Here is a 27044-nt window from a genome sequence, read left to right on the forward strand (position 1 = left end):
ATTTCTGCCCTGGGAAAAAGTCTCCGGATGTCCACTCGATCTATGCCTCTTATCGTCTTGTACACCTTTAATGATTAGCCAAGCTTAACGCTGTACAGGATATGGGCTCAGAATGAAGAGTAGGGCTCAGTATTATCAGAGGTAGAATTGGAGACTTGGGCTTTAAGGACATGCTAAGCTTATGAACATATGCATATATGTAGATCACAAGATCATGGAAAATGTACAAAGCAGAAGGGGCCCATTCAACCTGTTGGTTGTACCCTGCCCAACCCTACCTTCCAGCTCTGGACTCACGGTCTTTCAAATCAAGATTTTTCAAGTAACTGTCTAGGGATTTTAAAATATCTTGAGGATTTCTATCTTTTAGGCAGTAAGTTGTAGACTCCAAACTTCCTCTGATTTAAAGATTTTCTCCCCCTTCTCCACTCTCCTTTTTTTAAACCTGTTACATCAACTCAATGTTCTTTGGTTTTTGATCCCTCTATTAAGGAGAATAAGTGCCTCCTGTTTAAAGTAAATAAACCACTCTTAATTTTATCTATAAGACCATCGGGCATTTGGCTAATCGAGTCTGCTTTGCCATTCCATCGTGGGTGACTTGTTTTCCCTCTCAACCCCATTCTCCTGCCTTCTCCTCATAACCTTTGACACCCTTATTAATCAGTAATCTTTACTAATCCTCGTCATTTAAATCTCTCCTCAGCCATTCTCTGTTCACAAGCAATATAATCCCTCCGCATAGGCACAATATTCCAGCCCTGATAATACCCTCCAGATCCTGACTAGTACGATCACACAGTTCCTGTGATGTGGTGAATGGAAATGAATGCAGGATTCAAGCTGTGCTTTAATGGGGGTGGTTCAGTTTTAGCATAACTACCACACTCTTAAAGGGCATAGTGTAGTAGTACGAAACCTTCAGCCCAACAAGTCTGGTCCTACCATTAGACACCTTAGACACACTAGAACCTTATTCTCATCCAGAGAATGTCCTTTCTGTTCCCATAATTAACGAATCCCCTATTGCCACAGCTCACCTCTTTTCCCCACTTCCCTTCCGAGTCATAAAGCCAGACTCAGTGTCAGAGACCTGACAACTGTGATTTTCCCTGGCTAAATCATTCTCCAACCACCCCCCGCCCCCCTGGCTCCCCACCCCATCAGTATCCAATGTTGTTGGGAGTGTTGCCATTGCCACCAGCCAGATCACCGATCGTTTCTTGTGGGGCAAAGCTTTCCTCTTCATGGTCAATCACAATACTCAGCTTTAGTCAACAAGAGACAATCTGCAGATGCTGGAAATCCAAGCAATATGCTATACCATAGAAATTTACCTCCCAAACCATAACTGCTAAGAGAGAGAGTAAATTGGTAAATTCTGTTAGGAAATCATTGCAACTCACTCCTCTTGGTTAACGTGGGTACAACTAGGAGTCCTGCTGATTTTCATTCACAACACGTTGGAGGAACTCAGCAGGTCGGGCAGCATCCGGAGAAACGAACAGTCAATGTTTCGGGCCGAGACCCTTCATCAGGACTGAAGGGGGGGGCAGGGGTCCTATAAAGAAGGTGGGGGGAGGGTGGGAAGGAGACGGCTGGTAGGTTCCAGGTGCAAAACCAGTAAGGGGAAAGATCAAGGAGTGGGGGAGGGGAAGCAGGGAGGTGATAGGCAGGAAAGGTGAAGAAGGAATAGGGGAAAACACAATGGGTAGTAGAAGGAGGCAGAACCATGAGGGAGGTGATAGGCAGCTCGAGGAGGGGGCAGAATTAAACTGGGATGGGGGAAGGGAGGGGAGGGAATTACCAGAAGTTGGAGAATCCTATGTTCATACCAAGGGGCTGGAGACTACCTAGACAGTATATGAGGTGTTGCTCCTCCAACCTGAATTTGGCTTCATCATGGCAGTAGAGGAGGCCATGTATGGACACATCCGAATGGGAATGTGATGCAGAGTTGAAGTGGGTGGCAACTGGGAGATCCAGTCTGTTGTGGCGGATGGAGTGGAGGTGCTCGACGAAGTGGTCCCCCAATCTGCGTCGGGTTTCACCGATGTAGAGGAGGTCGCACCGGGAGCTCCGGATGCAATAGATGACCACAACAGACTCACAAGTGAAGTGTTGCCTCACCTGGAAGGACTGCTTGAGGCCCTGAATGGTGGCAAGAGAGGAGGTGTAGGGACAGGTGTAGCACTTACACTTACAGGGATAAGTGCCGGGTGGGAGATCCGTGGAGAGGGACGTGTGGACCAGGGAGTCGCGGAGGAAACGATCCCTGCAGAAAGCGGAGAGGGGTAGAGAGGGAAAGATGTGCTTAGTGGTGGGGTCCTGTTGAAGGTGGCGGAAGTTGCGGAGGATAATGTGCTGGATCTGGAGGCTGGTGGAGTGATAGGTGAGGACAAGGGGAACTCTGTCCCTGTTGTGGTGACAGGAGGATGGAGTGAGGGCGGAAGTGCGAGGAAATGGAGGAGATGCAGGTGAGGGCATCATTGATGATGGCAGAAGAGAAACCACAATCCTGAAAGAAAGAGGACATTTGAGATGTCCTGGAATGGAAAGCTTCATCCTGAGAGATTAAATTTAACTTTTAATCTCTCATCATTTCCCAGTAAGGTCTGAAACATAAAATCTCATTGCACTGAACAAAAGACGTTAAAAAAAGGATCGTTCCTATTAAACATTTCTCTTGTTGAGAGCAACACACACAAAATGCTGGATTAACTCAGAAGCCAAGGCAGCATCTATGGAAAAGAGTACAGTCAACGTTTCGGGCCAAGATTGTTCGGCAGCATCTGCCGGGCCTGCTGAGTTTCTTCAGCGATTTGTGTGTGTTGCTCGGATTTCCAGCATCTGCAGATTTTCTCTTGACTTTCATTGAAATCTCCTGGTTTTAAACCTCTGGATGAGAGTAGAAAACAAACTAGAAATTTGACACATTTCATTCAGTGGAATCAGGAAAGCATTGTACAGAGGTTTGTTCTGAATATGAGGTATTAAAATGTTTAAGATACAAGGGCATGGAACCATACAATTACTTTGTCCTACAGCACTGAAACAGGTTATTGGACCCAACATACTCATGCCAACAATCGTGTCCCAATTTATACTAATCTCATTTACCAGCACTTAGTCCATTGCTTGCATGCTATTGCTTGGTACAGACCATCAGACCATAAGATATAGGAGCAGAATTAGGCCATTTGGCCCATCAAGTCTGCTCCACCATTTCATCATGGCTGATCCACTTTTCCTCTCAGCCCCAATTTCCTGCCCCCCCCCGTATCTCTTCATGCCCTAACTAATCAAGAATCTATCAACCTCTGCCTTAAATATACATAAAGACTTGGCTTCCACAGCTGCCTGTGGCAACGAGCTCCACAGATTTACCACTCTCTGGCTAAATAAGTACTTCCTTATCTCCATTCTAAAAGGAGGCCACTCTATTCTGAGGTTGTGTCTTCTGGTCCTCGACACCCTGCCATAGGAAACATCCTCTCCACATCCACTCTATCAAGGCCTTCCACCATTCGATAGGTTTCAATTAGGTCAGCCTTCATTCTTCTAAGTTCCAGTGAATACAGGTCCAGACCATCAAACACCCTTCATATGACAAGCTATTCCAACTTGGAATTACTTTTATGAATCTCCTTTGAGCCCTCTCCAGTTTCATGCACATTCTTTCTAAGATAAGGGGCCCAAAACTGCTCACAATACTCCAAGTGAGGCCTCACCAGTGCTTTATAAAATTTCAACATTACATCCTTGCTTTTATATTCTAGTCCTCTTGAAATAATTGCTAACATTGCATTTGCCTTCCTCACCACAGACTCAACCTGCAAACTAACCTTTAGAGAATCCTGCACAAGGACTCCCAAGTCACTTTGTGCCTCAGATTTTTAATTTTTGTCTCCATTTAGAAAATAGTCAACCCTTTCATTTCTTCTACCAAAGCGTATGACCACACACTTCCTGACACTGTATTCCATCTGCCTTTTCTTTGCCCGTTCTCCTCATCTAAGTTCTTCTATAGTCTATCTACTTTCACAAAACTACCTGCCCCTCCACTTATCTTCATATCGTCTGCAAATTTTTCATCAATTCCACCGTGCAAATCATTGACATATAACATAAAAAGAATCAGTCCCAACACAGAACCCTGTGGAACACCACTAGTCACTGGCTGCCAACAAGAAAAAGCTCCCTTTATTCTCATTTTTTGCCTCCTGCCAGTCAGCCACTGCTTTGCTCACGCTAGAACCTTCCCTGTAATACCATGGGCTTCTATCTTGTTAAGCAGCCTCATGTGTGACGCCTTGTTGAAGGCATTCCGAAAATCCAAGTACACAACATCAATCGGTTTATGACGTGTGCAGGTGCAAAATGAATAAACACACCAGTAGTAGTTCTATCACTCAAGTCAAGTCTGATTTTCTCCTAAGAGGTTATTTCCATCAAGGGGACACATGTGTCTGATTTTGTTCAACATGGAGAAGCTGATGCAGGGGAAGCTACCCCAAGGTCCTTGACAGATCGAGATCTGGGGTCCAGTGGTATGGAATGCACGATGACTGGGGACCCTTCACTGCTGCAGCTCTCTTCCTCACTTCTGATGAAGGGTCTCGGCTCGAAATGTCAACTGTTGACCCTTTTCCACAGATGCTGCCATGGCCTGCTGGGTCCCTCCAGCATTTTGTGTGTGTTGCTTGGACTCCCAGCACCTGCAGATTTTCTCCTGTTTGTGTGTTCACTGACATTGTGATGGGTCACCATCTTCCACCAGCTCCACCGCCGAGGTCTTGGTCATATTAGATTATTAGATTATGAGGACACTCAGTCCTCGTTTATTGTCATTTAGAAATGCATGCATTAAGAAATGATACAATGTTCCTCCAGTATGATATCATAGAAACTCAGGACAGACCAAGATTAAGACTGACAAAAACCACATAATTATACCATATAGTTACAACAGTGCAAAGCAATACTGTAATTTGATAAAGAGCAGACCATGGGCACGGTAAATAAAGTCTCAAAATCCTGATAGCCCATCATCTCACGCAGACGGTAGAAGGGAGAAACTCTCCCTGCCATGAACTTCCAGCGCCGCAAACTTGCCGATGCAGCACCCTGGAAGCACCCGACCACAGTCCGACTCTGAGTCTGTCCGAAAACTTCGAGCCTCCAACCAGCCCTCCAACACCGAGCACCATCTCTGCCAAGAGCTTCAACCCTGCCCCGGCCGCTGAGCAACAAGCAAATCCTTGGACTCAGGGCCTTCCCCTCCGGAGATCCTGGATCACACAGTAGCAGCGGCAGTGAAACAGGCATTTCAGAAGTTTCTCCAGATGTTCCTCCGTGCCCTCACATCTGCCTCCATCAAATCAGGATTGTGCACGGCACCTACTTGACAGATAACAGATATTCATCACCCGAGTGGCTGCTGCGCGCTGCATCGTGCCATCTTCTCCTCTCCTCATCTGGAACCTCCCCCTTGATTTGACTTCCAATGGCCACCCTTCCAGGAGCTGAGCTCCAGGCGGCATTGTTCTCCTGATCTCAGGAGATCACTAGCCTCTTCACCTCAACAAGGTGATGACCTTTGGAGTACACACACTAATTGACATGCAAGGAGACATTTACAATGTCTGTATGAAATCAATGAGAGTCAAAAACAGAATGATAATCATCCAACATGAAATCACTTCAGTTTGGTAACAGGATTAATGGAAAGAATCAATCTACTCCTGTAATTGATTTCTCCTCACAAAAAAATCGTCTAAAGCCACTTGTAATCATTGCTATTTCTCAAACTATGACTCTGATATCCTTAACTGGCTCCGTTGTCTAAGATTTGGCAGTCAATGGTCATGTGATTGCAGACCACAAGCAAAGGACCTCACACTATTGTAGTGACCCCCAGTGTACAGACATTCTCTTTTACAAAGTTAGTGCAGATTTTATATCTTCAGCTGACCCTGGGGACAGAACAAGTTGTAGATCCACCAGTCACAGGCCGAAATACAGAGAGAAAAAAAGCAATGTATCTCAGACATATTTCCCTTTGCATGGAATGAATGTTAATGATCAGAACTAGAAGGAAAATTTAAAAACCTTCTAATTTACTGTTATGATTACAAAGCAATAATAAAGCATACAAGAGGACTTAAGTGACAGCGCCTGGAGCAAAAAGACGACTGCTGGAGGAACGCAGCAGGCCAAGCGGCATCTGTAGGGGCAGGAGGGATGGTTGATGTTTTAGAACAAGACCCCACATCAGGATCTGACCCAATGAGTTCAGTTGTTTTTCTGGAAAAGCAGAAATGGTTGAAGTTTACAATAAATCATTGAATGTATGGTGATTCTGTCTGTAAAGTCTGCAACACTGCCCTGTGCAGAAACAGGGTTTTACCAGTTGTAAGGTTTCCGTTTCACACATGTACATACACCAGTGGCTCCTCTGAATTTAAAGAACAGCAACAACAGTGTCCACTAACAGGATTATTATTACTGTTATTTTTTTCTCAGCTCAAGTTGGTAAAATCTATGGTACAGGCATAGACAAGCCACTTATTTCTCAATTGCTAGAAACTTCCAGACTATTCTAGTGCGTTAAGTCTTTTGCCTTTCTGAAAATTTACATAGATATTGCCATCTAGTTCTAGTTGTTTAATGCTATTGTGTAGTGACTTTGGGATGATACCAGTGGTAGAAATTACTATAGGGACAATGTATACCTTGTTCATGTTCCATAGTCCTTCAATTTCCTCTTCTAATACAGCATATTTCTGGTGTTTCTCATTTATTAATTTCTGTAAGTTATGTGTGTTTGGAATGGCTATATCTATTAAATAAGTTGTTCTTGCTTGTTTATCCAGTATTATTATATACAGACAGTTATTATGGATTGTCCTATCTGTAATAACTGATAAGTCATAATATAATTTGTGGTATTTTGACTCTAAGACTGGATCAGGGTTATATTTATAGTAAGGTGTGATTTCTTTTGTAAGTTTGTATTTTAAAGCAAGATTGTGATGAATGATGTGTGCCTGTGTAAGTAATCAGATTGAGTTAACCTGTTACAGGATCCTGTAATGTGTTGGATTGTATGTGTTTTTTTTCTTGGCATTTTCTACATTTATCATCTTGAATTTGTTGGTCTTGTATTTCTGATTTTTTTTTTGAGTTAACCTCCTGGTCCAGATTTGCCACAAGGAACCCTTCTGTTTCTGGGAAGAGATCTCCAAATCTGAGCTAAACATTCTATGCTTCCTTATCGATATTTAGCCTGCTTAAACCGTGGGGACATCTTCCATGAAGGGTCATGCTCTTCCATTGGTTAACTTTTTCTTCAATAGTGATAATGCCTTAATTTTTCTGGGTTGTGTTTCCATTTAAATTTAGTGGTGTGTACTTATCAGAACTGCATATGCTTGCGTGGAATGTTGATTCCTGTTTTCATTGATGAAAGTATATCCTTAGAAGTTTTATTTGACTGTTGCGTAGATTTTAATGTCTGTTATCCCTCTTCCCCCTTCTGTCCTATGTGGTGTTAATCTAAGCACATTCGAATGTACATATTGTTTTCTGAAATTCATCATTTCGGTTCATGAAAGATTTCTGCTTTTCTGCCGGGCTTGATTTGGAATTACAGAACCTATTACCAGTTGTTCTTTACATCCTCTCATACCTTTTCAGCATGCTTTCTGTTCTTCTGTAAGTATATTGTGATTATCTAAGAGAGAGGCGATTAGCTGCGAGATGCATGATGTTACAACTTTATATATAGTTTGTAAACCAGTGATATTTTGAAGGGTCATTTGTGGTTTCTCCTTTCGGTAAGAGATATGATTTACCTTCTGTCACAAATACAGAATTTTAAAGAAAATTGTTGATATGCATTAATAGATACAGATGAAGGCAATTAAATTTTTATACCAATAATTATGAATATTATCACTTCCAGTACTTTCCAATTGTGGGTATTTTTTATAACCTCTTTCAGCATTATCTATTGTAATTTCAGGTATCTGCGTATCTTCAATCATGTGTGTGCCTTCTTTTTCCTCCCTGATCCAGCTTGCTTCTTGATTGTACATCACCCTTTTTGACCAGATATTCGACCAAAAGTTCATTATCTCTGTTGTTTGTTGGTAATTCCGTGCTGGGGTTGGTGACATCGGTGCATTGAATTTAGTTTCAATGTCCTGTACAAACCTTTTTCATTGATCCTGAATTGATAATTCTGTTTTCTTCGTTTGTCGCATTTCATGTATCTATTTAGTCTGGCTGTGTATGCACCAAGCGTTTGTTTTAGTGTATCTACAAACTCTACAGTGTTTGTGTTAAGCTGATTGTATCTTGTGTAGATCCTATATTTCCTTAGCTTTTTTCTTAACTCCCTTGCTCTGGTTATTCTTTTCATACTCCATTAGGCAGGTTATTTCTGTTCTTACGGTTTCAATTATTATTGTTATTATTACAAATACTGGGCCAATATTGACATAGACTTTTTCCAACAAAAAGTGTGATCTAAATTACATTTAGTCTCCCACAGTGCTTGAGACCTTCAATGACAAAATTATCAGTGGTATCTTAAGAAGTTAAGTTCCAAATATAAATTTGTCATTAGATTTAATATTTTTGCAATCTAGAACTTTCTTAGACATTTAAGCAGAGATATGGAAACTTAAGGCAGAAACAGAAAGTCACCATGTTATTCTTCTTCAGCTTTTGGAATTAACATTTTGTCTGACCTCTCTCATCTCCTTCACTGATAAGGCTGGCTTTCCATGCCCTAGTCTTTTCCTTTTGAAGCACCTTCAATAATTCCAAAAGACTGAAGTTGGGTAAATACTGAAAGGCTTTTATTCGCTGTACAATATGACTTCCATGCTGAGTGTCTGCCCCTGGACTGAGGAGGAGGGGCAAGGCGAAATCACCCTTATTCAGGGGTCTGTGGAAGGAGCCACAGAGGCAGTCAGCAGAGGGGCGTGTCCAGACAGTTAACCCAGTTACAACATATATATGGTTTATCACACCTTTCAAAGCAAAGTTTTGGTTTGATAGCCTTTATTTAAGATCCTAAAGGGATTGGACAGGCTAGATGCAGGAAGATTGTTCCCGATGTTGGGGAAGTCCAGAACGAGGGGTCACAGTTTGAGGATAGAGGGGAAGCCTTTTAGGACCAAGATGAGGAAAAACTTCTTCACACAGAGAGTGGTGAATCTGTGGAATTCTCTGCCACAGGAAACTGTTGAGGCCAGTTCATTGGCTATATTTAAGAGGGAGTTAGATATGGCCCTTGTGGCTACGGGGGTCAGGGGGTATGGAGGGAAGGCTGGGGCGGGGTTCTGAGTTGGATGATCAGCCATGATCATAATAAATGGCGGTGCAGGTTCGAAGGGCCGAATGGCCTACTCCTGCACCTATTTTCTATGTTTCTATGTTTCTATGTTTATTTATTTAGAGATGCTGCACAATTACACCCACGTGGCCAATTAACCTACTAACCCGAGTGTCTTTGGGATGCAGGAGGAAACCGGAAAACCCGGAGAAATCCCACATGGTCATGTGGAGAATGTACAAATTCCTTGCAGACAGCGGCAGGAAATAAACCCGGGTTGCTGGCACTGTAAAAATGTTATGCTCATCGTTACGCTACAGTCCTGCCATGTGAATGGTGGTAAACAGAAAGATAGATAGGTCCAATCACAAACAGGAGAAAATCTGCAGATGCTGGAAATCCAGAGCAACACACACAAAATGCTGGAGGAACTCAGCAGGCCAGGCAGCATCTATGGAAAAGAGTACAGTCAACGTTTCAGGCCAAGACCCTTCATCAGGACCCTTATACTCTTTTCCGAAACTAGATTGGTACTTGATGACAGAATAACATGAGGGGGGCGGCTGTTCTGTCCAGAGCTTACTTCAACATCTGCAAGCTAGTTTTACACTCTTTACCATTTTTCTGCATCAGAACAAAATAAAGCCTGACTCCTCTTCTTTCCAGCCTCCAATCTGTACTCACTCTGTTGCAAAAAGCAATAAATTTTATTTGAAACACGTTGTAATGCTTTTAAGGGCATAGAAGGATTTTCCTTCCGTCTGACCTCAGTCTCTCCTTTTGTTTATGGGTTTTATTTCATGCAGAAGTGAAGGAGGTACATTACAATGAGCCTTTCAGGAAGAGAGTACCAGAAGTACAGAGGAAAAGGTTCAAGGGTGTATACAAAGCCCCCTCAAACAAATGCAACTTCTTTCACTGCTGAGGACCTCTTGACTACAACCACTTGTGATGAAGAAGGAACAGTTAGCATGGCACTGAGAATCTCAAAGGAATAAACAGGAGCCTCGTGTGCGTGGTAAAAGAGGGTGGATCACCTCACAGACCACTTGCCCACTTCCAACCCTGTTTGTAGAAATCCTGTAGTTCCTACTTCGGCCCTTAAACTTCTTCAGAATCTACATAACCAGAGCGGTAGTGACTCAGCCTTGAATGCAAGGGATTGCTGAGAAGAAAAGCGGAGCATATTGGTGAATCCAGCAGGGCCAAAGATCTGGGTTCAAACCTGGCCTCAGGTACGTATTACCTATGTGAAGTTTGCCCATCCTTCCTATCATGTGTGGATTTCCTCAAGGGCCAAGATTTCTCCCCACATCCCAAAGATATTTGGTAAGCTACTTAGCTTCTGGAACTTGCTCCCTGAATTGTGGGTGAGTGGAGAAATCTTGGGGGGTGAGGGAATTAATGAGAAGGTGATGAGAATAAAAAATGGGATTAGTGTAGATGGGGGGGGGGTTGATGTTCAGCGTGGACTCAGTGATTCATGCCAATGTCCCAATGACACTGTGATTCTGAGAAGACAATGTCAGAAAGAGAAAATAAATAGGCCCAGAGAGGCAAAGCAACCTGGTTTCCTAGCAACAATCACTAGGGTCTGGGCCTGAATACATGTCTGAGTATGTTATCCAAAAAAAAAGAAACTAATGATCAAAAACCCAAGCATGAGGTAGGAGAACCTGAGGAATGAAGCTGAGAGAGGCAACAGATACTTTAACTATTGATTGGTAAATGTACCCGACCCAGAGGGCGATATGACCTTGCACTTGAAAGTGCTTGGAATTACATTACTTCTGGATCCTGCCCTTGCCCAATGTACATCACAAATGGAGCGTTTATATACAGGCATCAATCAAGAGAGGTGTTTATCTGCAGAGCGGAGCATTTAACCTATATTAGTACTTGATGCTGCTGCTATAAACTGTGCACTTGTGCCATTACCACATTGTTACAATGCAGGCACAGTACTTATCCCTCTGAGCAACATATATCGTTTAACAGGGAATTAAGTCCGTGCTTATGGAAATTCTATTCTCTGCCCTACTCTGGCAATGCTTACTCTATAATTCAGTAAGAAGCAATGAAATTGCTTCTCCTCTGAACATCCCACCCTGTGCCAGCAGTTCAGAATACTGTTTGGTAACGTCATAGGCTGAGCCTTGTACATGTCATACTTCTACTGCTGAAAGAAAAATAATGCAATTAGCCGAAGAATATGAGAGGATTTATCCATGATTCCGAGGAATAGAGTGATTGGTACAGAGGCCCTGGGATAGTGGCACTGCCCCCAGATGATAGCACTGTTTGCGGAGACCCTTCACACCACTCATGACCTGCGAGTGTCTTTATATGTGTAGGAGCATGAGTGAATGCAAGCAGAGTGTTATCTGTGGATGTGCACACCAATGCATGAGCTTTGTTATTATTGTGCGGAAAAACCAAGTTATCAGAAGATTACTGCTAATGAGAGAGAGATAAGGGAGACAATGGAGAAACATTCAAAATGCTAATAAGAGAGAAGAGAGAGATTAACGAGAAAGAAACACATTTCAGATATTGACAGACCGATTGCTTTGAACCTGAACTGTTTGAAGTTTGATGGACAGGCGATACCCCAGCAGGGGGATAAAAAGAAAAGTTCGCTAAGGCATGACACACCACGGGATCACGAGATAACGAGACCCTGGAAGAGCGGTGTGCCCCCCACAAGTTGGTGGGAGTTGGAGGTCTGGTTCGAGGGAACCGACCATAGACTGAAAGGGTGAAAAGGGACGATCGGCGGGAACCTGGTGTGTGTGTCCAACTTTGCCTGGGTGCCGGGTTCACCGCGGAAGAACGGTCGTATCTGGAACGGAGGGGTCACAGTTGGTGACCACAGAAGACATAAAAGGGTTCGCCCGAAAGCTAACTGCGAAGAACATCAAAGGTCTGTTTGAATCAAAACTTGCATTCTCTCTCTCTCTCTCCAACGGCACAACAACGATTACTGCGAACTGTACTAAGCTGAACTGAACTCTGCGTCACTCGAGACTGATCATTTTACCCCTAGACTGCGATAGAGCTTGGTTGATTCCTATTACCCTAGTTCTGTGTACATGTGTGTTTTATCATTGCTAACTTGTTGCATTTATATCCTTACGATTAGACTACTGTGTTACTTATTTCTTTAATAAAGCTTTATTAGTTTCTGTTAAACTAGACTCCAACATGTGGTCCATTTCTGCTGGTTTGGCAACCCAGTTACGGGGTACGTAACATTATGTCTTCAGTTACGCATTTGTGAAAATGATCTACTGCTAGCTGCAGTTAACTACGGGCGCGTGTAAGAAGTTAAGTACTCTTCAACACTACCAGAGTCAGAGACTACTTAGTAAGAAATGATCTGTTTTTAAATGATTGCTTTGCTTCAGAATTTACCAGAGATACAGACTACATGGACATCAGAAGATGGAATCAGAAAAGACATAACTGGATTTATGATAAAAAACAGTAGAAATATATTATATATATATAATGAAATTAATTAAGTAGTGTAAAAGGAGAGAAAAAAAGTGATATAGCATTCATTGGTTTTTGTCTGTTCAGAAACCTGATGTTGGAGGGGAAGAAGCTGTTCCTACAACGTTGTGTGTGCGCCTTCAAGCTCCCGTACCTCCCCTTTGATGAGAAGAAGGCATGTCCTGGGTGATGGTGGTCCTTAATAATGACTGCCGCCTCCTTGAGGCTTTGCCTTTCGAAGGTGTTCTCGATGCTGGGGAGGCGAGTGCCCGTGAAGGGACTGGCTGAGTTTACAACTTTCTGCAGCTTTTCTCGATCCTGTACAGTGACCCCTCAAGACCAGACGGTGATGCAGTCAGTGAGAATGCTCTCCCTGTACAGCTGTAGAAAGTTGTGAAAGTCTCTAGATGGTTGCTATACACGAATGCTCCGGATGGCTCTTGATGTGAGCTGGCAACAGCACATGACGAACGTCGAGCTCTATAACAACCTACCGATGCTCACCACTAAAATCGAGGCGAGAAGACTGCAACTAGCGGGGCACTGTCTACACCACCCCGAGCTACCTGTCAGCCTAGTCATCATATGGGAGCCCAAGCACGGGAGGATGAACCCTGGGCGCCCTCCCAAGACTACGGTCAACACACTCCTAGAAGACAGCGGTGTGGCTAATGTAGATGAACTGAACACACTGGTGAGGGAGAGGGAGAAGTGGGGAGTCCATCATCGTGCCCGACACCAGCCCCCTAGGCCTGAGTCGACGTAGTGGTAGTAGTTAGTGACATACCAAGTCTCTTCAAACTCCTAATGCAATCAAGATGGTGCCGGTAAGTGGTGACTTTTGGCATCCAGCTCCAATGGCAACCATCATATAATCCCATTTTAGACTGCTACAGCTGAAATCCACAGTCACAGCCATGGGTACATCAGTAAGCAACATCATTTTAAGGTACTTAAAGTATTCATTGACACTCACATCTATCGGTATCAGTGGAGACCGGACTGCAGACTTGGGTCATGGGTGCAGTTCCCCTTTAGGAAATCAGATCAGCTTCAAATCAGGAAGGTTAATCACTCTATCCTTGACAATAGTGATATTAGAGCATTCAAGAATCTACCTTTGTCTATCTATTACTGATGTTCTTGGCCACACTATCCAAAAACACAGCATCAGTGTCCTCCAAGAATATTTAGCTAGTACCTAACCACTCCCAGCTCAGTTTATATTCCTGTCCACCCTTTACAAATTTTATTAGTATGACTTGTATTATACTGGTGAAATGTAAGAGCGACTCTGATATTTCTTCCCTATAAAATATATTGATGTAATTAGTACAAGCCAGGAGTTTTATCCTCTTTGTGTTTGGTTAGATTATTTAATATTTCTACTGTTTTTATTACAAATCCAGTTATGTCATTTCTGATCCCATCTTCTGATGTCATATCCACCTGGTCTGCCTCTCTGGTAAAATCTGAAGCAAAGCAATCATTTAATATTTCTTTCACTTTGCAGCCGCTGATATAATTCAATCCAAAGCATAGTGGTTTTACCCGATTTCAAGTTTGCTGTTTTATTCACATGTCTATAAAATATGTTACAGTTTTACTTTATCATCAAGTAATTTCAGCTTCTCCTTGCTATTCCAATTTCTTTTAAAATTTCTACTATTATTTGTGTATTGTCCTTTATCGTGGTCTTCCTTGCACTTTACGGACCTAATGCTTACTTCTTCACCTACCCTCAATGTTTCTTCATTAGCTGTCACTTGTTTTCTTGATTTTCAGCTGATTATGTTTCTTCTGAACTTGATTGAACATGATGAACACCTGGAATTATGATGTTGTAGCCATTAGTGAGACTTGGCTGCAGGAGGGGCAGGACTGGCAGCTCAGTGTTCCACGATTCCACTGTTTTGGACGTGACAGAGCAGGAGGGATTAAAGGAGAAGGGGTGGCATTACTAGTTAGGGAAAATATCACAGCAGTGCTCAGTCGGGATAGACAGAAGATCTTGTCTAGTAAGGTGTTATTGGTGAAATTCAGAAATAAGAAGGATATTACTACGTTAATGGTCTATATTACAGACTACCCAACAATCCAAGGGATTTAGAGGAACACACTTGTAGAGAGATTGTAGACTGTTACAAAAAACATAAAGTTGTTATAGTGGTTGATTTTAATTTTCCACATATCAACTGGGACTGCCATACTGTAAATGACTAGATGGGACAGAGTTTGTCAAATGTGTTCAGAAAAGTCTCCTTTATCAGTACATTGAAGTCCCAATGAGAGAGTTGTCAATACTTAATCTGCTATTAGGGAATGAGACAGGACAGGTGACAGAAGTTTGTGTAGGGGGATGGTTTGTATCTAATGATCACAATCCCATTAGCTTCAAAGTAAATATACAAAAAGGTATACAACAAGAATTCTGCAGATGCTGGAAATTCAAGCAACATACATCAAAGCTGCTGGTGAGCACAGCAGGCCAGGCAGCATCTCTAGCAACTTTGATGTGTGTTGCTATACAAAAAGGTAGGTCTGGTCCATGGGTTGAGATTCTAAACTGGAGAAAGGCCAATTTTGATGGTATCAGAAAGGATCTGTCAAGTGTAGATTGGGACAGGCTGTTTTCTGGTTAAAGTGTACTTGGTAAGTGGGAGGTCTTCAGAAGTGAAATTTTGAGAGTACAAAGCCTATCAGAATAAAAGGTAAAGATAACAAGTGTTGGAAACCTTGGTTTTCGACAGATATTGAGGCCCTGGTTTAAAAAAAACCCAAAACAAGTAGGTGCAAACAGGTATATGCAAGTAGGAACAAATGAGGTGCTTGTGAAGAATAAGAAATGCAAGGGAACACTAAAAAAGAAATCAGGAGGGCTAAAAGAAGGCATGAGGTTGCCATGGCAGACAAGGTGAAGGAGAATCCTAAGGGATTCCACAGACATGTTAAGAGGAAAAGGATTGCAAGGAACAAAATTGGTTCTCTGGAAGATCAGAACTATAGTCGACGTGTGGAGCCAAAAGAGATGGGTGAGATCTTAAATGAACTATTTTTATCTGTATTTATTTAGGAGATGGATACAGAGTCGATAGAAGTGAGACAAAGCGGTATCAACTACATGGACCCTAACAGATCACCAAGAAGGAGGTGTTTGCTGTCCTGAGGCAAATTAGGGTGGATAAATCCCCAGGGCCTGACAAGATGTTCCCTCAGACCCTGCAGGAAACAAGTGCAGAAATTGTTGGGGCTCTGGCAGAGATATTTGAATCATCCTTAGCAGGTGAGGTACCAAAGGATTGGATCATAACTAACGTTTCGCTGTTTAAGAAATGCTCTAAAAATAAACTGGAAAATGATAGGTCAGTGAGTTTAACATCAGTAGTGAGCAAGTTATTGGAAAGTATTCTAAAGGTCCAGATATATGAGTATTTGAATAGACATGGACTGATTAAAGACAGTCAGCATGGCTTTGTGCGAGGTAGGTCACATCTAACCAATATTCTAGAGCTTTTTGCTGAAGTTACTAGCAAGCGGATGAAGGCAAGGCTGTGGATGTTACCAAGATGGACTTTAGCAAAGCACTTGACAAGATCCCACATGGGAGGTTGGTCAAGGAGGTTCAATCTCTCAGCATTCAAGATGAGGTAATAAATTGGATTAGACGTTGGCTTTATGGAAGAAGCAAAAGAGTAGTAGTAGATGGTTGCCTCTCTGACTGGAGGCCTGTGACTAGTGGAGTACCACAGGGATTGGTGCTGGGAGTCCTTTGTTGTTTGTCATCTCTATCAATGATCTGAATGATAATGTGGTTAACTGGACCAGCAAATTTTCAGATGACACCAGGATTGGGGTGTAATGGACAGGAAGGAAGGCCAACATGACTTGCAGAGGGATCTGGACAGCTGGAGAAATGGGCTGAAAATGGCAGATGGAATTTAATGCAGACAAGTGTGAGCTGTTGTACTTCAGCAGGACCAACCAGCGTAGGTCTTACAGTAGAACAAAGGGATCTGGGAACACAGGTCATAAGGCATTGAAAGTGGTGTCATAGGTAGATCGGGTAATAAAGGAAGCCTTTGACACATTGGCCTTCATAAATCAAAGTATTGAGTACAGGAGTTGGGATTTTATGATGAAGTTGTTTAAGATGTTGGTGGGCCCTAATTTGGAGTATTGTGCGCAGTTTTGGTTACCTACCTATAGGAAAGAAGTAAACAAGGTTGAAAGAATATGGAGAAAATTTACAAGGATGTTGCCAAGTCTGGAGGACCTGAGTTATAAGGAAAGATTGAATAGGTTAGAACTGCTTTCCTTAGAACATAGAAGATTGAGAGGGGATTTGATACAGGTATACAAAGTAAGGAGGGGTAAAGATAGGGTAAATGCATAGATAGGGTAGATAGAAGCATGAGGGGAAACATCTTCCCTCAGAGGGTTGTGAGAGTGTGGAATGAGCTGCCAGCACAAGTGGTGTGTGCAAGCCTGCTTTACACGTTTAAGGGAAATTTGGATAGGGTAGGAGTATGGAGGGCTATGGTTCTCCAGATCAAATGGTTCAGCATGGACTAGATGGGCTGAAAGGCCTGTTTCTGTGCTGTACTTTTCTATGACTCTGTGACTAAGAGGTTCTGCAGATGCTGGAAAATCCAAAGCAACACACGCAAAGTGCTGGAGGAACTCAGCAAGTCAGGTAGCATCTCTGGAAAGGAATAAATAATTAACATTTCGGGCCGTAGATGCTTCCTGACCTGCTGCGTTCCTCTAGCAGTTTGTGTTTATTGTTCTGTTGAACATTGTTTCAAATGCTTCTTATTGTTGTCATATATTCCTCTTTGTTAACGATGGATTCCATTTCATTTTTCCCATTCAAAATTGTCTCTTTGCCAATCATTACCCTGTTTTGCCATTCTTACCTCGCTTTCAATTAATATTGTAAAGCAAGTTATTATTATTATTTTATTGTTGTTGTTATTATCCTAAATATTTGCCTGCTTTTAACTTATTGCATTTTCTTGATTATTCTTCATAACTCAACGTAGTGCCCAGTACTATATCCTCTCTGGCTGAAATTTTTCTGTATTGGGATGCATTGTAGTCCTGGACGCAGTGTAGGAAATTCCCCTTTTCACTTTTCCCCTCTTTTCCAGCTAAGTAATTTTGGTGTGCTAAAATCCTTCGTGATTCTTTTTCGATGGCACTGTAGTTGGTGCTGTTATCTTGCAGATCCAGGGATCTGTGTTCAACCCTACTGTTTGTAGGGGGTTTGCTCATTCTCCCGGTTTCCTTCAACATCCAAAAGGCATGCTTGCAGGTAAATGGATGACGGTACATTGCCCTGACTGCAAGTTAATGACTAAAGGGAGCAACAGGGAATCAACGGCCATGTATAAGAGAGAGGAGTTTGTAGAACTGCAGGTCTAAGGAGAGGAGGAATTGGATAACTCCTCCAAAAGCTGTCATGGACCCTGTGGGCCAGATTCCTCCATCACTGTCATTGTAGGTATGAGGGAATATTTCTAATTGTGCAATTTGTTCGCCAGTTCCTGGACTTACACAGAGAAGGAGTTTAGACCAACAGAGGTCGGCTATGATCGTTTCAAATGTTGAGGCAGGGCCGAGTGGCCTCCTCCTACTCTGATTTTCTTGCAGTCTTGTGTAGTCTGACACAAGCCCAACCTGACTACCGCTCTGATTGATTGCTTATTATCTTTTTTTCTCAATCAATCTGAATTCTATTTCTGTCTAGCAGATGGCTCAGGCAATTTTCTCCATCCTGATGTTATCTCAATATAATTCCAAATTCTCCAATTCCCTCCTTTCCCATTTCTGTCTGAAATATGTCACAATCTGCATTGTTTAATTCCATTGTTTTTTAGCTCAGTAATGTCTCAGTAATCCTTACTACATCTGGTTCCTTGCAGGAAATTATGTCCTCCAGTTCCCTTGCTTTTTCTGCGCATTCCTGTGAAAATAGTTTAACTCATTATGTCCGACTGCTCTGTATTCTATTCAAAGCCTTCCCATTTATATTTAGATATTTTAAAATTTTCTCCCAGGGACCCCAGATCACTTTCCACTAACCCCCTTTGCCAACAGCACCAAATACCTCACATCTTACTAGATTAAAGCCTTTTCCATTCACTTAACATATGAAGAGTATTTGATGGCTCCGGGCCTGTACTCACTGGAGTTTGGAAGTATGAGGGGAATCTCATTGAAACCTATTGAGTACTGAAAGGCCTAGACAGAGTGAACGTGGAGAGGATGTTTCCTATAATGTGGGTTTCTAGGACCAGAGGATACAGCCTCAGAATACAGGATGTCCCTTTAGAACTGAGATGAAGAGGAATTTCTTGAGCCAGAGGGTGGTGAATCTGTGGAATTCATTGCCACAGATGGCCATGGAGGCCATGTCATTGGGTATATCTGAAGCAGAGGTTGATAGGTTCTTGATTAGTAAGGGTGTCAAAGGTTACAGGAGAAGGCAAGAGAATGGGGTTGAGAGAGTTAGTAAATCAGCCACGATGGAATGGCGGAGCAGACTTGATGGGGTGAATGGCCTAATTATGCTCCTATGTCTTATGGTCTTATTCATCTTTTCCATTTTGGCTCTGGTCTCACGAGATTGCATGTAGAGCCCATTCCATAAACAGAGTTCCCGCTGATCCCAATGAAAGCAATGGTGCCCTTTAGAAAAGGGTACGCTCTTTCCCATTCTACTTCTTGAGCTATGCATTCATTCTCTCGATCTTTGAGGTTCTATGCTAATTTGGGTATGTTTCAGTTAATACCCTTGATGCCCTGCATTTGATTTGTGCTCTTCCTACAGCACGGCCTCCTCTGTTTTCTACCTACTTAAGTCCTTTGTGGACAAAAACATCCGGATATCTGTTAATCTGGAAACTTAAGCTCTTTTTCTAAACTCCTTTGATGGGGCAAGCAGTTTCCTTTTTAGCTTTCCCATCCTGGCCTAATAGCACTAGTCTATATTGATGGCTGCTCCTTCACTCACTGGGCTACACATCCCTGGAGTTCTCTCCCTAAATCTTTCTGAATCCCTCCACCTCTCAGTTTCTCTAGGTTGCTTCTTAATGCCCATACTTTTGGGCGACTGTGCAAGTAGCTTTGTACACCCCAGTGCAAAATACATTAGGATGATATGTCTGGATTATGTGTAACAGATGATGCAATGGTAATGTTAAATTTCATTGTAAGTAGGGTGCACATCACAACAGGCCCCCACATCGCCAATTAACATCCTCAGTGATGATTATGACGCGGGTGTTTCTAGAACTGCTCACAATCTAAATCACAAACACATGCATTGGTATTCAAGGGCAAATTTATTAGATTTGAATTTCCATATTAGGGAACTGATTTGGGTTCTTTTTTGCAGCTTTCTTTCCAAATAAAGAAATGTTCTGAACTGAAGTTTGAGAAAGTACAAGCTTGTTTCACTCTGTGAGCACCATGGAGGGGTAAATGCTAACATCTGTAATCAAGAGAGGAAAATATGACTCAGAGCTGATAAATTATTAAAGAAAAATAGCAGTGGTTAGGTGAAAAATATTTTCTTTTATGTGCAGTACAATGGGAAAAAATCAGCAAGCTGCTTTTAGAACTTTAGTGATAGTGTTATGGAGGGAATTTAGAAATTGCAATTTATTTTGAACATCATGTTAATAACATGAGATAATCTGCTTTTGTGAAATTGGGAGCGGCATTAGTTCCAGACTGACCGCGAATAGATCTACTCTGCTCCTTCCTGAATAATCCCACAAAATCTTGTCCTTTCACCTGAGAGGGAATTCCGTTCCATCTGAAAGATGACATCTCTACCAATGCAGAGCTCTCTCGTTTAAAAAAAAAGGCGCAGTGACATTTGTGGGCTGCCAAATGTTGATTGGATTGGATTTGATACAAACAACACATTCCACTGTACGTCGATGTACATGTGACAGAAAAGCTAATCCTTATCTTTAAAGTGACAACTTTGGATACCTGGAATTAAACTGGAATTAATAACCTTCTAATAAAGAGTGTGCTACCCATTGAAGTGGAGCTATCTCTTTCCAACCACCTGCTAGCTATGTAACAGTGCACCAATCCAACTAATACAGAGAATTAACCAACATGATGAATCCCAGTTCCACCAGGAGACACCTCCCGAGCTAGGGTTAGCTTTCCTCTCACCTTCAGCCAACAATCTTGCGTATCTCACTAGCTGAACTTGCGCCCCTTTTTGAAGCAATCAATCCCTGTGTAAATTCTTCTATTTTTAGGTCAGAACTTTTTATTTCACAGATGGATGTCTATGCCAAGCAATTGTATCATGCTCCCTGTTATTTTCAATAGGCTTTGTGCTTGCAGCTGTGCTGACAGCATGCATGACATTTATGATTCATTCCATCATATAATCAATCTATCTTGTGAAAGCTTTCGGAAATTCAACATTATTGCTGAAAGATCAGATATTTTTAGCAGACCCTTTCAGCAATTACAGACAATTCAGTGCTGACTGAAAGCCTAATTTAGATTCTCAAAATGCTGAGCAAAAGCCCATGACGATCCCTTATAAATTTAGTGCATCCTTTACTTATGAAGTGTGTACGACTTTGGGATCAGCTCTGAGCTGAAATTTCATAAGGGCGCCTTTATTTATTAGCATGACTTCTCGGCACACAGCTGAACTAAGATTAAGGCTGAATCCCACAGTCATTGCTTTTTAAGAGACGGTCACTCACTTCTGAAGGTTTGGCAGATCTGTGGAATTCATTGCCCCAGGCGGCTGTGGAGGCCAAGTCATTGGGTATATTTAAAGTGGAAGTTCTTAGGTACTTTAGTTTATACTCCATTGTCGCCAAACAATTGATACTAGAACGTACAATCATCACAGTGATATTTGATTCTTGATAAGTCAGGATGTCAAAGGTTACAGGGAGAAGGCAGGAGAATGGGGCTGCGAGGGACAATAAATCAACTATGATGGAATGGCAGAGCAGGCATTATTGGCCAAATGGTTTAATTCTGCTCCTAAGTCTTATAGTCTTATGATATGTAGAAGTTGGTAGAAGGATAGTGTAAATATAGTGGATTCAGGTGGCACGGTGAGACAGCAAGTATAACAGCAACATACATCAAAGTTGCTGGTGAACGTAGCAGGCCAAGCAGCATCTGTAGGAAGAGGTGCAGTCGACGTTTCGTGCAGTCCTGACGAAGGGTCTCGGCCTGAAATGTCGACTGCACCTCTTCCTACAGATGCTGCTTGGCCTGCTGCGTTCACCAGCAACTTTGATGTATGTTGCTTGAATTTCCAGCATCTGCAGAATTCCTGTTGTTTAAGTATAACAGCAAACAGATTGGTAGGTTAATTAGCTGTTGTAATTTACTCCCAGTATGTAGGCAAGCAGTATAATCTAGGGTGAATGTGGGGGGAATATGGGATTTGAGAATATCAACGTCTGATGGTCAACAGAGTCACAGGAGTTGTATACTGCATACATACTTTGATAATAAATATATTTCAAACTTTGACAACAGATACTGGAATCTGAAGCAACACACAAGATGCTGGAGGAAAACAGCAGGTCATGCAGCATCCGTGGAGAGAAATGGACTGCAGGCGCTGTGGGTTAAGTCCCTTCATCTGAACAGAGGGATGGAAAGGAGATACAGGTAGTCTGTATAAAAGGCTGAAAGATAGGGGTGGAACAAGAGCTGGCAAGAGCAGGATTCCGGCGAGGAGAGGTGACGGACAGCTGGAGGAGGGGAGAACAGAAGCTGAGAAGAGATAGGCAGAGGCGACAAAAGGCTGAAGGTGATGCAATTTGATGGGAGCAGAAGATGGAGCGTGGAATCAAGAGAAGGACATGGGGAGGGAAGATGGCAGTGGTGGGGGATGAGGAAGGAACAGGGTAACATAGGAAGAAGAGGGTAAATATGAAAGAGGGAGAAGAGAGAGAGTTTACAAGAAGTTGGCAAATTCGATATTCATGCTATGCTGTTGGGACAGATGTCACCCTTCCAACAGTTACAGAGATAAGTCCTGGGAGGTAGTATCCTCCAAGAATGATGCTTCCCCCATCAAGTTCCTCCAGCATCTTGTGTGTTGCTTAGTTGTTAGTGTGGACTTTGTAGGCCAAAGACTCTGTTTCCATTCTATATGATTGAATGGCTCCAGCATTCCCAAGGGGGAAAAAAACTGTAGTCAAAAGGAACCATGGTACAAGTACCTGGAAAATGCTTCTGCCGCTGGGCTAGACCCAGATGCCACTTGTTCAGCGTGTACTTCCGTAGGTCCAATATCATTAGAAAGTTCACAACATATCCGAGAAAATGGATGTATATTTCAAGACCAGACACTTTGGTCTTGACTGACGGTTTGGAAAATTCCGTATTTCAAACTTTAAGCAAGCCTTCATATCAAATATGAATCGGTGTGATATGCCAGTCAAATCATTTGTCAGGCATCAGCGCAGCAACAATTTCTCATCCTGAGTTAAAAAAGAATGTAATTTTAAAAACACCTTTCACAACTTCGGGGCATCCCTCAGTGCTTCACTGCCAATTGATTTGTCTTGAAGAGCGATGTGTGAAAAGGTGACAACCAGCTTCCACGCCTCAAGGCCCAATCATTAGCAGCAACCCACGTCTCCAGGTTGCTGACGTTGTTTGAGGGATAATTCTTGCCCAACTTGGCCAATGAACTACTCTCATGATTTTTTTTATGGGAAAATGATCTTCTACACTGTTGCGTGGTTAAGGGTGAGCAGGGTCCTGGCTTGTCATCCAGTCCAGCAGGGGGGTGTTCCAGGTGGGCTTTCTCTGCATTGGTGAAGCCTGATGTAGATTGGGGGACCGCTTTGTCAAGCACCTTAGCTCAATCTGCAACAAGCTGGATTTCCTGGTAGCTAACTATTTGAATTCCACTCCCCATTCCAGTGCCAACGTGCCAGTTCGTGGTCTCTTCTACTAACATGACGAGACCACTCTCAAGTTGGAGGAGCAACACCTCAGCTTCTGTCTAGGTAGCTTCCAACCTGATGTCACAAACATTGATTTCTCTAAGTTTGGATATTTTTTCCCTCCTCCCTTTTCTATCTTTTTCCACTCCTCATTCTGGCTCCCCTCTTGTTCCTTCTCTTCTCCTCACCTCCCTTTCATCTCAGACTGGTGCCCCACATCCTTCCCATTCTTCCATGGTCCACTCTCCCCCCCTACCAGATTCTTTCTTCTCCAGCCTTTTACCTTTTCCACCTATCACCTCCCAGCTCCTCACTTCATCCCCCCCCACCTGACTTCATCCATCACCTGCCAGCTGGTACTCCTTCCCCTCCCCTCATCTTCTTTCCCATTCCTTTCCAGTCCTGATGAAGGGTCATGGCCTGAAACGCCATTTGTCAATCATTTCTTGACCCGCAGAGTTCCTCCAGCATTTTGTGTGTGTTGGTGTCAAACAGTGCAATGTTTCTTCGGGAAATGAGAATACTGAAAAAAAAAGGTCTGCACAAGTTGGAAATGTAAAATAAACATACAAGCAGAAAATGCTGCAACTGCTCGGCAGGTCAGTCAGCATCTGCAAAAAGAGCAGCAGAGTTAATGCTTCAAATCAAGGCTCTTCATCAGAATTGTTTAGCCTCATCATAACTCTGATTATGTCTCAGTCCACCTTCTGCCTTTTCCATGTGACCTGTGTTGTACGTCCATGGGTAAGTGCAATCGCTATTTTGCTTTCCGAGCCCTGCAAAGATAAATAAGGTATTATTCATTTTTGTTGAGTCAGAAGTGTTGGCTGAAGGGTTCTGTCTTCACCCACTTGGTTCCATGGGGCTTTAGGCATCCGTTAGTCTCATGAGACCATGGATTTGCGCCTTGGAAGGTTTCCAGGGAGCAGGCCTGGGCAAGGTTGTATGGAAGACCGGCAGTTGCCCATGCTGCAAGTCTCCCCTCTCCACGACACCGATGTTGTCCAAGGGAAGGACACTAGGGCTGATACAGCTTGGCACCGGTGTCGTCGCAGAGCACTGTGTCGTTAAGTGCCTTGCTCAAGGACACAACACGCTGCCTTCAGATCACTAGACCGACGCCTTAACCCTGAACCACAGGGGCAAGACAGAGAAGCTGCAGCCTCTTAGCCATTGACCTCTGTGTTTGTCAGCCTTACAGTTTATTGAACAGTTATGGAACCCATTGGCTTCTAAACACAAAATCCCTGGCCAAAAGGTTCTAGTCCTTGAATGAGACAAGAGCAGGAGAGCACCTTTCTGGAAGAGGTATTAAAGTGAGGTCCTATCCGCCCTTTAGCACAGATATTAAAGACACAGCACTCTTGAGGTAAGAGCAAGGCAATTTTCCTCGCTGATATGCCAGTCTTTAAGATTCAAACAGCACCATTAGAGACGGATTATCTGGGCCACTATCTCTCTGTTATTTCTGCAACCTTGCTGCGATCTACCTAATTCTCTACAATAGTAACTTCAAAGTTCAAAGTAAACTTATTACCAAAGCACACTTATGTCACCACATACTACCCTGAGATTCATTTTCTTGCAGGCATTCACAGTAGAAGAAAGAAACCCCACAGAAAACCTATGCACAAAGACTGGCAAGCAACCAACATACAAAAGAAGGCAAACTCTGCAATACAAAAAAACAAATTAATAAAACTGAGAACATGAGTTGTAGAGTCCTTGAAAGTAAGTCCATAGGTTGTGGACTCTGTTGAGAATTGAGGTGAGTGAAGTTATCCACATCAGTTCAGGAGCCAGATGCTTGTAGGGTAGGAACTATTCCTGATCCTGGTGGTATGAGACCCAAGGCTCCTGTACCTCCTTCCCGACGGCAGCAGCGTGAAGAGAACATGACCTGGGTGGTGGGGGTCCTTGATGATGGAAGTCACATATGGCTGTGAGGCTCTTTGGAATAACCAGAGCAAGTTAGAGCTACTCGCCCATGGGATACATGAATGCCACACAATGTTGTAGTTCACCTCAACACAGAACCAGCTCAATATGGTAATTAATCCGTCCCTCCAATCCTAGATCTTCCATCTGTGTCGCAATCTTCACCGACAGGCGAGTGACATCGTAGTACTGATGCTTCACATCTCCAGCAACCTGGGATTTGGTCCCTAAGCTTTTTGGTTTCCTTCTACATCTCAAGCTGACCACTATAAATTATTCCCGGTGAAATTGGGTGTAGAACAATCGGGGCATTTAATGGGGATATGAGAAAGAATAAATCGGTATTGGTTTATTATTGTTGCTAGCGCCAAGATACAGTGAAAACTTTGTCTTGAATACAGTTTATGCAGATCAAGTTATAACAAATCAGGTAGAAAAAAGTAAAACATTAACAATGCAAAATAGAGTGTAAAAGATACCAAAAGAGTGCAGTACAGGTAATCGATAAAGTGCAAGATCGTAACAAGGTAGATTGTGAGACCAAAAGTCCATCTGGGAAATCAGGATTGCAATTGGTAGGACTGCTTTGAAAGCAAACATAAATTCAGTGGATGAAGTGGTCTCATTTTAAGCCATTAAAAAATGAACAGGCTCATAACACTTTTCTCAATCAAACTTGCCAGAAAGCAGCATCTCTGGTCTGACGAGCCTCCCACTGGAGTGGATCTAATCGACAGGAAGAAATGGGTTACTGTTAAATTTACATCGCCCCCCCCCCAGTCCAAAATCAAACATATTCCGAGCTCACTCAGCAAGCCATAGCATGCAGGTGCATCTCGTGCATTTTTGAAGACCGACTCCAAGTCATCAAAAAGGCATTCACTGAGGCATTTCTAGAGAATGGGCCTTACACTCAACATCTGCAAAAGGAGGGTCCTCTATGATGCACTATCAACTACTCCAAAAGACTGGAAGTAGAGTAAATACTGGAAGGCTTTTATTCGCAGTAAAATATGACCTCAACCATGCTGAGTATCTGCCCTGGACTGAGAGGAGGAGCAATGGTGCAGTCACTTTTATTCAGCGGTCTGTGGGAGGAGCCACAGGGGCATGTCCAGACAGGTAACCCAGTTACAACATATATATATATGGTTTACCACACTCTACAAATCTGCCTCTGCTGTACCATAAAAGTCTGTGACAAGCTACCTCCTGTACCTTGGAACAATAAAGTCGGGCATCGATGATGACAGGAGCACTGAACATAGAACCAGTGATCAGGTGAGATTTCTGGAGCC

Source organism: Mobula hypostoma, chromosome 27, assembly GCF_963921235.1.
Source record: "Mobula hypostoma chromosome 27, sMobHyp1.1, whole genome shotgun sequence".
Classification (NCBI taxonomy): Eukaryota; Metazoa; Chordata; class Chondrichthyes; order Myliobatiformes; family Myliobatidae; genus Mobula; species Mobula hypostoma.